Source organism: Mastigoproctus giganteus, chromosome 7 (assembly GCF_048544385.1).
Source record: "Mastigoproctus giganteus isolate SK-2022 chromosome 7, ASM4854438v1, whole genome shotgun sequence".
Lineage (NCBI taxonomy): Eukaryota > Metazoa > Arthropoda > Arachnida > Uropygi > Thelyphonidae > Mastigoproctus > Mastigoproctus giganteus.
The window spans coordinates 220,287,738-220,300,324 of NC_143581.1; the positions used below are offsets into that span (position 1 = coordinate 220,287,738).

The 12,587-nt window shown below is 35.6% G+C and overlaps 1 protein-coding gene across 2 annotated transcripts in view; it reads right to left on the minus strand.

Moving 5' to 3' along the window:
• LOC150083704 (suppressor of lurcher protein 1-like) overlaps positions 1 to 12,587 on the minus strand; it is a 363,928-nt gene that overhangs the window by 164,092 nt on the left and 187,249 nt on the right. The gene's annotated exons all lie outside the window — the stretch shown is intronic.

A 12,587-nucleotide genomic window follows, 5' to 3' on the forward strand; every position in this document is an offset into this window, starting at 1 on the left:
ATGAAAGGCTAATTCTGACGCTGCTGACCGAGAAGCACGAACTGAGGCTTTGTGTTGATTTACACGAATATTAAGAGAAAACCGCGTCGAACCCTGGTAAGACGAGTCGCAATCACCGCAAGAAATGTTGTATACTAGATCATTGATTTGTGTTGCGAACGCGGAAAGAACCGAGCGATTGTTCAGTATAGTGTGTAACTTCCGTATAGGCCTAGCTATAATTTTAAATTCGGTATCTTTAAAGAATCTGTTAAGCTGTTTGTGCCACTGTTCAACATATGGGACAGAAATAAAGTATTTTTTGATATTACTATTGCTGATTGGTGTAGTATTTTGTATCCTATCCTTAGCTTGTACCCTAATTCGATTTATTGTGTTAATGGGATAACCCCTGTTCAAGAATCTGCTAGTTAATATTTGTATTTCTGAGTCTAAAGCAGAATCCGTCGTTGAATATTTATAGGCATTTAGAAATTGATTAAAGATAATCGATCTTTTGTAGGTGAACGGGTGGTAGCTATTATAATGTAGAAGCATACCGGTGTTTGTGGGTTTTCGATAGATGCTAAATTGCATTTTGTTCGAGTCCCGGGTAAGCGTGAAATTTAGAAAGTTTAATGACTTAGTATCCGTATCTTCCCTTTCCAATGTAAATTTGAGTCTAGAATGAATATTATTAAACGAATGTAAAATGTCTTGGATAGTACTACTATCGGTAATAACTAGAACATCGTCTAAATACCTCCCATAGTATGTGATACGGGGACGAAAAGGTGTCAAATGTATCTGCTCAATCGTTGAGAGATAGATCTCTGACATTAAGCCACTCAGGCTCAAACCCATTGGTAATCCAAAAATTTGTTTGTACACCTTGTCTCGAAAGGTGATGTAGTTAGCCTCAACTAATAGTTTAATTAAGTGAAAAATTTCCTTAATAGGCAGCTTCGTATAATTAATCGGTGTCGAGTTTTTATTTAACATATCCCAAATAATATCTAATGTGTATTCAACGTTTACATTCGTATATAATGATGTAACATCTAATGAGAATAAATTGTCATTGTCGCCGAGTCTACAGTCTTTAAGATTATTAAATAATGTATCGTAATTCTTAATCCCAAATTGTATAACCTGTCTAAAAGGTTTTATAATGTTATATACATGTGTGGCTAAGGCTGAAAATGCCGAGTTCCTGTAGGAAACAATAGGTCGAATCGGAAATCCAGGCTTGTGTAATTTTACCTGACCAAAAAGTGCAGGAATATTGTATGTTCTGGACTTCAATTCCTTCAACTGAACCATAGTAATGTAGTCGTTTTTACGATATGTGGTTAACGTTTTATTGTATTGATTTACCAAATTGGTAAACAGTGCCGGTTCCACTTCACGATAAGTGGAGGTATCAGACACAACTGAATCTAACTTATTAATATAATCATGTTTATCTAGTATTACCACTGTATCTCCTTTATCTGCCCTCTGTATAATAATGTCCTTATTTTCTCGAAGTTCTCGTAAAGCTGAACTGTCATGTGTATTCAATTTAGGAAGTCGCGTTTCTTTTATGTTATTCACTACTTGGTTAACTTGTTGAATAAATACATCTTTTTGTGGAACACTACGAAGTCCAAATTCAATATCAATTACGCATTGTTTTTTTGGCAGCTTTCGAGGTGGTAAATTATAATTTAATCCTTTGGATAAAAGTGAAATCTGGTCCTGCGATAGTGTACACGAGGAAAGATTTGTAACCTGTTGATGTGTCGGTTCGTTGGATACTGGGTGAGGGGGTGTTCGTGAACTAGCCGACATATTCTGTGGTAGTGCGTTATGTGTCTGTGGGGGGGGGATGTCACCCAACTCGTGTGAACTTGGTCGCAAGCTCGCGACAATGTGTTAGAATTCGCATGAACGTGTCTTGAACTATTCGATAATGTTTGCAACTTATTATATATAAATCTACACTAAGGTACTCGGCCCAAAGTTACCTTTTTTCTTTCCTAAAATATTGCCTTCAAAACAACATCGTTCCGAAGTTTGCCAGGGTGAATTTAAATCAAAAAATTTCAGGCATAAAACAACTATCACTGGCGACATCACGTAATATTGTTAAGCTTGCCTTAAAATCTCGATATTCGGATAAACAAAAATACCTTTCCCAGGTTAGGAAGCTTCGCGATAAATTAAAAAATTATCTACATCCGAACGATTGGTCTGTATTGAAGACCTCCATAGATTTGCGCAGGGAAGCACAAGCCTCAGAAATAAAAAACAGACACGTTAATAAGTTGCAAACATTATCGAATAGTTCAAGACACGTTCATGCGAATTCTAACACATTGTCGCGAGCTTGCGACCAAGTTCACACGAGTTGGGTGACATCCCCCCCACAGACACATAACGCACTACCACAGAATATGTCGGCTAGTTCACGAACACCCCCTCACCCAGTATCCAACGAACCGACATATCAACAGGTTACAAATCTTTCCTCGTGTACACTATCGCAGGACCAGATTTCACTTTTATCCAAAGGATTAAATTATAATTTACCACCTCGAAAGCTGCCAAAAAAACAATGCGTAATTGATTTTGAATTTGGACTTCGTAGTGTTCCACAAAAAGATGTATTTATTCAACAAGTTAACCAAGTAGTGAATAACATAAAAGAAACACGACTTCCTAAATTGAATACACATGACAGTTCAGCTTTACGAGAACTTCGAGAAAATAAGGACATTATTATACAGAGGGCAGATAAAGGAGATACAGTGGTAATACTAGATAAACATGATTATATTAATAAGTTAGATTCAGTTGTGTCTGATACCTCCACTTATCGTGAAGTGGAACCGGCACTGTTTACCAATTTGGTAAATCAATACAATAAAACGTTAACCACATATCGTAAAAACGACTACATTACTATGGTTCAGTTGAAGGAATTGAAGTCCAGAACATACAATATTCCTGCACTTTTTGGTCAGGTAAAATTACACAAGCCTGGATTTCCGATTCGACCTATTGTTTCCTACAGGAACTCGGCATTTTCAGCCTTAGCCACACATGTATATAATATTATAAAACCTTTTAGACAGGTTATACAATTTGGGATTAAGAATTATGATACATTATTTAATAATCTTAAAGACTGTAGACTCGGCGACAATGACAATTTATTCTCATTAGATGTTACCTCATTATATACGAATGTAAACGTTGAATACACATTAGATATTATTTGGGATATGTTAAATAAAAACTCGACACCGATTAATTATACGAAGCTGCCTATTAAGGAAATTTTTCACTTAATTAAACTATTAGTTGAGGCTAACTACATCACCTTTCGAGACAAGGTGTACAAACAAATTTTTGGATTACCAATGGGTTTGAGCCTGAGTGGCTTAATGTCAGAGATCTATCTCTCAACGATTGAGCAGATACATTTGACACCTTTTCGTCCCCGTATCACATACTATGGGAGGTATTTAGACGATGTTCTAGTTATTACTGATAGTAGTACTATCCAAGACATTTTACATTCGTTTAATAATATTCATTCTAGACTCAAATTTACATTGGAAAGGGAAGATACGGATACTAAGTCATTAAACTTTCTAAATTTCACGCTTACCCGTAACTCGAACAAAATACAATTTAGCATCTATCGAAAACCCACAAACACCGGTATGCTTCTTCATTATAATAGCTACCACCCGTTCACCTACAAAAGATCGATTATCTTTAATCAATTTATAAATGCCTATAAATATTCAACGACGGATTCTGCTTTGGACTCAGAAATACAAATATTAACTAGCAGATTCTTGAACAGGGGTTATCCCATTAACACAATAAATCGAATTAGGGTACAAGCTAAGGATAGGATACAAAATACTACACCAATCAGCAATAGTAATATCAAAAAATACTTTATTTCTGTCCCATATGTTGAACAGTGGCACAAACAGCTTAACAGATTCTTTAAAGATACCGAATTTAAAATTATAGCTAGGCCTATACGGAAGTTACACACTATACTGAACAATCGCTCGGTTCTTTCCGCGTTCGCAACACAAATCAATGATCTAGTATACAACATTTCTTGCGGTGATTGCGACTCGTCTTACCAGGGTTCGACGCGGTTTTCTCTTAATATTCGTGTAAATCAACACAAAGCCTCAGTTCGTGCTTCTCGGTCAGCAGCGTCAGAATTAGCCTTTCATGCCATTAACGAAAAACATACTTTTTTATTTAACGAGGCCAAAATACTTAACGTTCAACGTAATTATACGCGACTATTAATTGCAGAAACCGTTGAAATTAAATTACACGAGAATTCTGTTAATGTTCGGCGGCCATATTTGATCTCCGATGCGTGGACCTTTACGCGCATGTGCGAAGACATATAATCACTATTTAAGTTGCAGGTTTAGGCTGATTCGGTAATTTTCATTCCTGTGATCACGACAGTCGGTCGAAAAGCATTGTCAGCTTCAGGAAGGAAAATCGTTTTGAATATTTTCGTTAATTCTTTTAATTGCGTTAATTTGAATTTTAATTGTTTTGAATTGTGTTAAATTGATTATTTAATTATTTATATTTTACTTTAATTATTTATATTTTACTTTAATGTACCGGTAAGTTGTCGATTTTTTTGTTTTTTCCGTTTTAATTTCTGGAGGGTATCATACGGAAGTGTTCCACGTACTATATTGAGGTAAACTCCTCTTATTAATTTACTAATACACTATTTATAAATCACAACAAATTAAATTTATCCCCCTTTGGAAAGCAGTCTTCGATGCAGAGCCGGCCCAAGGGGGGTGCGAACGGTGCGAGCGCACAAGGCCCCGCGTTTCTGAAGGCCCCGCGCCGCTGACTGATTTTGCAAAATAAAAATGGTTTCATTTTTTTTTTTGTTTTAATACTGTCGCAAAATCTAGCGACATCGCCATAAAATGGCCATATTTTTAATATACATAAGAAATAAAATGTCAATAATCATGTTGTTAACATTATCTAAAAGCCCGCCAAGAATTCTCCAAAGAACACGGAAAAATATATTTTCTTTCAAATATATTTAAAATATCTCTCCTTACAAGTCGCTCAGACGTACGATTATATATTGCCAGCGTTTGCATAGTTATCATACTCTAAAGGCTATATATACCACCGACTAGGTTTTCTCGGCCCTTTTTCGCTTTCTACCTTCGAGAGGTCGAGTGAATTCGAAATTATTCAAAAAGTCGACTTAAATTTTCTTCTGAGAAAATTTTAAGTTAATAATACTGGTTTGACCAAAGCACTTATGCTGCAAAATAATTCCAAAGCACAGTATATGCCCTGCTGAAGTCATAATTTGAATTTAGTTCTTGGAGACATTTCAAAATTATCTTCTCTTGCAAAATCATTTTTTGGGACTTTACAAAGCATATATAATATTTTTGCAAGTTCTGTCATACGCTGGGATATATTAAAAGAGCGTGTGAAACATCTTACTCCAAAACCACTTTCAGAAACGAGGTGGGAATGTCGCCTCGAAAGTGTGAAATGTGTGAGATACCAAGTACCACAATTTTCTCTACCTTTGAAATACCTTTATGAACATACCAGTGACATGAAAACGAAATCCAGTCAATCGAAAATAAACTTACTTCATTTGAATTTTTATTAAGTTTGGTCATTTGGAATGACCAAACTTAATAAAAGTTTGGTCATTCCAAACTTACTGAATGAAGTAAATATTGTGAGCAAGATATTTCAAAATTCAAATATAGATATCGGTACTGCAAATTCACATTTTTTTTGAACAGTATCGTGAATCGGGATTCAAATCTTCTTTAATAACTGCAGAGGAAATAGCTGAAGAATTACAAGTGATATCTGAATTTAAGAATCAAAGAACTGGACGAAAAACAAAGCAATTTTGTTATGAAGGAACCGATCAGCCTATTTCATCAGGCGAAGAATATTTCAGAATTCAATATTTTCTAGTCGTAATCGATAGTGCGATTATTTCTTTTAAGAAAAGATTCGAAATTTATCACGAACATGAGACATCATATGGTTTTTTACATAATTCGGATAATATTCAAAAACTGACTGAAAACGATCTTCTTAAATGTTGCAAAGACTTAAATGCTACCTTGCAAGACGATATTGATTGCATTGATTTATTTAATGAAATCAAAATTTGTCGTCGAGTTTTGCCTTCCAGGATCACAATATTACAAATATTACAATATTTACTGAAAAATAATTTATTTGAATTGTATCCAAATTTTGATACTGTTCTGAAAATTATATTAACCTTACCAATTAGCGTCGCATCTGAAGAAAGATCTTTCTCAAGATTGAAAATAATAAAAAATTACTTGAGTTCTAGCATTAGTCAAGAACGATTTACCTCCTAAGCCATTTTATCTATCGAATCCGAAATAACCAAAAAACTAAATTATGATGATATTATCAACGAATTTGCTATAAAACATGTAAGAAAATGAAACAAAAGTCACATATTGTGACCTTATTCGATTAAGTCGCATACCAAATTGTATTTTATAAGTATATGAAGCAATTATTTTTCTTATTTGATTTATTAAAGATTTTTTTGTGATTGAAATGTTAAGTTTATTAAAATAATTTAATTATTTATCATTTTCATGTAATCTTTACTAAACCAATTTGTGCAATGTAATAAATATCAAAATGCAATAAATTATTTTGTTGTACGAATTTATATCAAGGCCCCGCAAGTCAACTTTGCACCGGGCCCCGCTTTTGTTCGGGCCGGCCCTGCTTCGATGCTCATCTTGAAACTGTTGCGATTTTTAAAATCACCTGCTGAAATGACATTCATGAACCAGTTCAAACTGACGAGCCTATAGAAGGCCGAAACTGAAGTCAACACAAATGGCAAATCAAATAAAAATCGTAATATATTAAAACAAAAACAAACACCTATATACGGAAGCTAACTGACGATTCTACAACAGTGCGAAACAACATTATTTTATTTTGCCGCGATTCTTATGACACGATACTTATGTCCATTAAAGACCACTTCTTGGATGGCAAATTTGTTTAAAAGAACATTTTCTTTCCAACAAAGCGTTTTTTTTTTCTTCAAGAATTTAAAACTAAATGATAAAGTGACAGAATTGATATCGAAAACCAGTGTTGTCTTTTTGCTTCGCTTCCTCTTTTTATTGAGACCATTTTTCAGAGGAGAATTATCTGTGGAGAGCAGGGTTTCATCCCTTAAGTATCTTCCAGTCTCACATTTCTATCTGGTCGCCCATTAAATGAAATCATCCCACAGTGTAATGGTCCAGGAAGTCCCATTATTCGTGATTCATGATGCTAGATTCGTGCCATTTATTTCTCTCTTCTAATTTCCATTTGGGCATTTTAATCATAAAACCGTTTATGAAAATTTAGTGACTTTCACTTAAAGGGGAGCTGGCAGTGACGTCAGTATCAAACGAAACATTATCATTAGTTTTCGATGGGGTCTTCGGTGCACCACAGCATGCCGATAGAACGCCTAATTAGATAAAGGTTTTTCTTTTCATCGATTTTTTGATTTTCTTCTGGGCTAGGTCAGGTCTAATTCCATTAAAGAGCACTCGGTCCACCTGTTCCTGCCTTAAACTCCCTCTGTGACGTCACGTGCCATCGTCTGCGATGAAATTCACTTCGCCCTGTTGGGTTACGCCTCTCCCCCCTCCTCTTCCGTCTTCCAACACAACGAATATTTAGCGTCTTCAACTTGGATTTCTGGTTCTCCTTCTTTAATAATTTCCGTGTTATGTGTCCTCCTGTCATCCATCACTCCCTGTTCCGGAAGGGACCAACAGGGAACGCAAGAGGAGAAGGCGAAGGGATGACATTATCTGGCAGCATCGAATGAAGGGTGGATTACCATATAAATTAAACATACAGGCTGCCTCACCTGTTTATTGGAGAAGCTCGACGGGTTCCTGCGGGAAGTAAATCAACTCACTCAAACAATTTGCCGTTTGGCTACTCGCCTGTAAAGTCTAATTCAATTGGCAATCAAGAAGTACAAGGTATTAGGGAAATTGAGATGTCTCGGGTAGCAAACTTCTTGGCCTGGCACGTCCCTGGAGGGAGAGTCTTGCACAAGTTTTCTGTGTCAAACGAGAAAGAAATCTGAGCTTCTTATGTACCTACAAAAATTGTTGAATCTTTAAAGAGGCAAGGCTTCTGCATCTTAATAAAAAGTCAAGAGAGATTTTCTTTTTCTTAAACCAGCTAGTTTGGTGTCTCCCTTAAACTTCGACAAGTGATTCTTTGGAATTTTTACATTTCTAACAAATTTCGTTTTGTATGAAGACTTCCAATATTCCTAGGACTTCTTAATTTTAACTGCAAATGATTCGATAAAATACGCTGGAAAAATTCAGAAGTTGAGGGCGAAAAGTTTGAAGCTCACTTGAATTTGGTTATACATTCGGGACGCATATCATTCCACTATTTGGTTGCATAATTAATTAAGTCAAATATAGGTTGCCCTGACAACCCGCCTAATGGCGCGAGAAATTATTATTTTATAACAATAACGTCACGAGAAATTATTACGACGCATATTTCACCCGGATCGGTTGTCATGGCAATGCGCAATCACCATAAGCTCGCAAAGTCACGTTTCAACATGTGAAGGTACCCATCGAAATGATCATTGCTTTTCCATAACAATTTCAGTTAACGGTTTCTATAGCTACCGATCACTATGGCAACTTAAAATTGCTATCGAAACACTAGCAGTTTAATGTTGCTATAGTGATGGTTTCTATCACTATGGAAACTCAAAATTTCTATAGAAACGCTTTAAAGTTGCTACAGTAACGGTTTCTACAGCAACTGGTCACTATGGCAACACTGTTTTAATTATAATTTGTCGTTACAGCAATACGCGTGACTTCGGGAGAAGTTATAAATCGTAATTCATCCGGGTTGGTTGCCACGACATGTTTCATCATGTTTCTGTGACAGAAGCAAAAATGAAATATGTTAACTTTTGGAGATCCTTATTGCATTTCTGTAGAAATTTTAAGTTGCCACATAAACAAGAGAATTTTAAAGTTCTTACAGCTAAAGCAGAAACACGAGTAGCTACAGGGAACGGTTTCTAAAACTACTGGTTGCTATGACAACCATGTAGCTCGCTGCAACTTAAAATTGCTATACGAACACAAGGAGTTTCAAGTTCTTGGATTTGTATAGCAATGTCAAAAATTATTGCAATTTGTTGCTATTAGCAAATTTACACTTAACGTTACGAGGATTATCATAATCCACATTAATCCGGCTTATTTGCTTATGGCAACACGTAGTGATGAAACAATTTTAGAAGATCCTTATTGTATTTCTGTAGTAGTTTTAAGTTGCTATAGAAACAAAGAATAAAACTTTAGAAACCCCTTTAAGATAACAACCTTGTTTTAAATTGCTGTAGAAAAGTCAGTTTCAAAGCTATTTCAAAAATTCTCTTAGTAATCGAAGAAATTTCAAGTCAACCAGTCACTATAGCAACTTAAAATTGCTACAAGAAAATAGATAAATTGCTATCATAAACGGTTTCTATAGCAACCGGTCACTATGGTCACAACCTTAGAAGTACTGGAGCAAGAAATTAGAACAATTTCGTGCTAAAAAATACATATGACGTCACTAGAAATTATTTAATGTATATTTTATTCCAGTTAGTTGCTATGGCAATGAACATTTCATTCCAATTAGTTGCTATGGCAATATAAATCTCATTCCAGTTAGTTGCTATGGCAATGTACATTTCATTCCAATTAGTTGCTATGGCAATATACATCTCATTCCAGTTAGTTGCTATGGCAATGTACATCTTATTCCAGTTAGTTGCTATGGCAATGCACAACCGCCATAAGTTTGGTTATATTTCTGTGCCTTTCTGCGACAACTTTCGAGGTTGAGTTATTGTCAGTGGGTTTGTTTTAAGGTTGCCATAGTGACCTGTTACTATGTAAACCGTTTTTATACTTATAGTTGCTATAGCAATGTATATTTCATTCCAGTTAGTGGCTATGGCAATGCACAACCGCCATAAGTTTTGTTATATTTCTGAACCTTTAACACCTTTCAAAGTTGAGTTATTGCCATTGGGTTTGTTTTTAAGGTTGCATAATAACCGGTTCCTAAGGAAACGCATTTTATACTTATTTAGAGTTCTTATAGAAAATTACGAGAAAACCTTTTTCATTATTCACTTAAGACAAGCACATATTGCAAGATAATTGGAAAACAACGGTAAATCATAAACAACTCGCAATAACGCTTATCGACAGAGAAGTGCTGTTTATTTTTGGTTCCATACCGAGGCAACTCATGGAAATCAGAGCACGAGGGATGAACGCGCATTAAGAAACAGATCTCGCGAAATTCCCCGAAGAGTTTCTATGGTAACCATATGTGGCAAGAGTCATCTCCACGCAATCTCGCACATTTCTACCCATTTTTTAACTGCTGCGAGAGGAACAGCACTTTTTAATCCTCCTTAATTAACCGCTTCTTTCATCCAATTATTTTTCCTGGCAGTCCCAAAAGTTTCATTTTAATATGGAAAAAATCCCGTAATTTTTCTTAGTCCTTGCATTCTTTAATCGGAACTTTTCCTCTTGCTCCTTCAGTGGATACTCCTAATGGAGAAGCCATTAGCCTTGCTGTGCATAGCTTAATGCCTCTTGTTTCTACCGGGGCCCCGTGTTTGTGTCTCTGCTATTGATGATTGTTGGGTTTCCCTAGACTACAATACAGCTTTAGTCTCCGACATTAAACCACACTTCGCCATGCCACATTCTCTCATGTAGGTCACGTCTTGCCAGTTATACAGCCCGAATTACATCATTACCTCTTGGAGACTTTTTTTGGCGTGCGTATTAGAGGGTCAGGCATCCATTTAAAATACCTGCGGACCTGAATTTTAAACGAAGCAGGGATTGTAAAAGAAAATCCTATAAACAGCTCTAATGGGTGTACTCTGATAGCGAACTCCGAAATAAATGGGTAAAACTCCGAGTTTCTTGTGTATGTGTGTGTGTGTTTAAAGAGAACGTGCCTGATCTTTTGGACATTTCAAACATGGTCAACGACTGGAAATTAACTTATGCAGTAATGGTGGTGGAGATCAATAAGTGCACTGCCGTTTTTCCCAGTCTTATTTACTCGAGTAGGATACTGTCTGGAGATATAAGACACTATTTACGTCATGGTGCATTAATACATATTTTAAAAGAATTAAAAACGGTTAAAGGGCGAATAAAGCTTTCATGATTATGGCGCACTTCTAGCGAGTCTGCTACCATCGCGTGCAACGATATCTGATATACATGAAAAAGAATGTGACCAACCCTTCGAAACGTTGTGCGTTAATGAATATTTTTCTATATAATTACTTATAGGAGTCAACTGATATTATTTTTGTTTAGCTGACTGATGACTGTAGCGCCCTCTTTTTAATTATCACTCAAGATAACGCAACCGAATGCCTTCCATCGTTTGAGACTTTTTAACGTGATGAAGAGCTGGATAAAAATTCTCGAAACGTTGCATTCCCAGTAAATTATTATTTTTTTTTCTCGGTTAGCCTCACAACGCTTATTCATTTTAAATAAGGAAGGAGATATCCTCGCTATCTCGTTGAAGATCTAAAATAATTTAACAAACTTCATTTCGAAATCTATCTATGTTATCTTAGCGTGTCCAAATTTTTCACGAAGTTACAAACTGAGCGAAACTCCATCGCTTTAATCAAGAGAAAACCGGAGACTTTACGCTGGCTATATTGGTGATAAATGATTGAAGTAAATAATATTTTATTTCCTCGAAAAAAAAAATCAATACGCCTTTTTTATAGACTCTTCACAGTACTTTTCGCTATTTAAGAGATGCCAGTTTTCCATTTGAAAATAACCAGTAGATAAGACATTATTGATTTCCACCTAATTTATTCACTGATAACTTTAGGCGCATGGGAAATTAGAAAAATCTACACAGCTAAGAAACTTCAGTATACGTATAATTAAAGAAATACGATCCTTGATTTATTAGTAAAGGTAAAGCACACGACGCATGCTCAGAAGAGTTATATACATAATTTAACAGGCGCACACTAGAAGCGTCATAAATAAAACAAATAAATGGGAGCTTTTTTTTTGCTTTCTTTCAAAAATAAGTGAATATTTAATGGGTTTTCCTGTAAACGAAATATTTTGCTAAAATATAAGAACACTTTGGGTTTAAAATCTTCATGAACCGTACGGTAGCCAACTAATGAAATTTGATCAATAGAAATAATAATTTGAAAGACGTTCAGCGAGTCTGTTTTGCATCCCAGTTGTAAGAGGATGCAGAATAGATGTGTATCATTTGCGTGTACAGAACCCCGGTAACTTCCTGCTAGATAATCAGTACTGATTCTGGCAAGTTTCCAAAGTAAGGAGGAAAATGTACTACCGTGGACAAAATAAAATACAGCTGTTGTTATCGGAATATCGAGTCAATAAAACACATTAACGCCATGATCC